Source organism: Frankliniella occidentalis, unplaced genomic scaffold, assembly GCF_000697945.3.
Source record: "Frankliniella occidentalis isolate FOCC.00 unplaced genomic scaffold, Focc_3.1 Scaffold62, whole genome shotgun sequence".
Classification (NCBI taxonomy): domain Eukaryota; kingdom Metazoa; phylum Arthropoda; class Insecta; order Thysanoptera; family Thripidae; genus Frankliniella; species Frankliniella occidentalis.
The window spans coordinates 583,589-585,141 of NW_026267192.1; positions in this window are offsets into that span (position 1 = coordinate 583,589).

A 1,553-nucleotide genomic window follows, 5' to 3' on the forward strand; every position below is an offset into this window, starting at 1 on the left:
ACCACTCTAGATCACAGTGTTTCGGTATAGCCCGATCGAGTCCCCCGCACATCCCGTCGAGGACGACCGCGCCAGGCCGGGAGCAGCGCAAGGTCGCGTCGTAATGCCACAGCCAGGGAAATTAACACAGGCACGCAACGCGCGGGGGAGCGAAAAGGAGGGGCAGGGTGGTTCGCGAACCTCCACCCGAGCCGCCGAAGCGTTCCGATAGGGTCGAGTATACCACCGCATGGCTGGCTAGCGAAGTGTGCGCGTGTACCTGTACCTGACACAGGTGGTGTCCACGCCAACAGGACACCACCGAGCCTTGAGCATATAAAACGGTACAGGACAAGGGTCGCAACCAAGGTCTCAACACAAGGTGGCTAGCAAACGGCTCTGGCAACCGCGCAACCTAAGTTGCACAGTTGCTGGACACCCCTGATTTACAGTGATTTAGTGGCAGTTGCATGTGGCAGCACTGTAGAGTGTCCTAGCACGGCAGAGCTCCAATCGCTTGCCAAGTCACGGCCGGCACCGTCACCTCAGTCAAACAGCCAAATGAAGCTTGGTCCGAAGCACCTTAATTGAAGGCCTTGTCTGCGAGTTGGGGCCCAGAGCTCGGCGGTCGGTACAGGCGGCGCCCCCACCAAGCCTTTGACGCCGTAGACATAGTAGAGGCGGCCTCGGAGGCGGAGGCTGCAGCCGGGGACCCGGGGGTGGACGGGCTGGACTAGAAGGGCGGGCGAGTCTCGGGAGAGAAACCATCCAACGCCTCCAATGTACCCCATCGCAGCGTGCGGGTTTGTCTACTACACGCACAGTGCGCCTTGCGCATTAGGAGTCAACGGTGAGACAATGGTAGGAAAACCCGCTGATGCGCACGCAGCAAAGGCTAACTTGTAATGCTGATGGCCTACACTGGGTGGCTGACTCAAGCCGCGCAGTTTCGTAGTTATACCCGGTGGCTGATTAACCCCGCGCACTTCTGTAGTTAGACTTACCGCACGCAGGAGTGCGGGCGGGCTTGCCTATCGCCCCTGTCCACGGCGCCTTACGGGCCAGGCGAGTAGGCAACCCGCCCGCACTCTTGCGTTCGGTACAGTCTAACTACAGAAGTGCGCGGCGTGAATCAGCCACCTGGTACAGTACCGCAAGTACAGGTGCGGCTGGGTTTGCCTTTCTCGCTGCCCACGGCTCCCCATATGGCCCCGTGCGAATAGGCAATACGCCCGCATGCGTGCATGGCGGAGTCGGCCACCTGGCCTGCTATACCACCCGAGCACGACCCCTCAGCACGGCATTGCGAAAGCAAGTGCAAGATGGATCTCGCAGCCTCTTCCTGCTGCCCCCGCTCCGCTCTGAAACAGCCTCCTCCTGGAGCCCACTCTGCCGGGGCGGATCATCTCGCCTGAGCCACGAGCGGCCCGAGTCCGAGTAAAGAAAGGAAAAATAATATAAAAAGGGACGGGACGCGGGAGAACACAGCCCTTGTTCCGACAGGGTAATCCCATGTTGCAGACGACAAAGGCTTGACGATGTGGAAGGGGAGTAAAGGGAGGGAGCGCTCGACC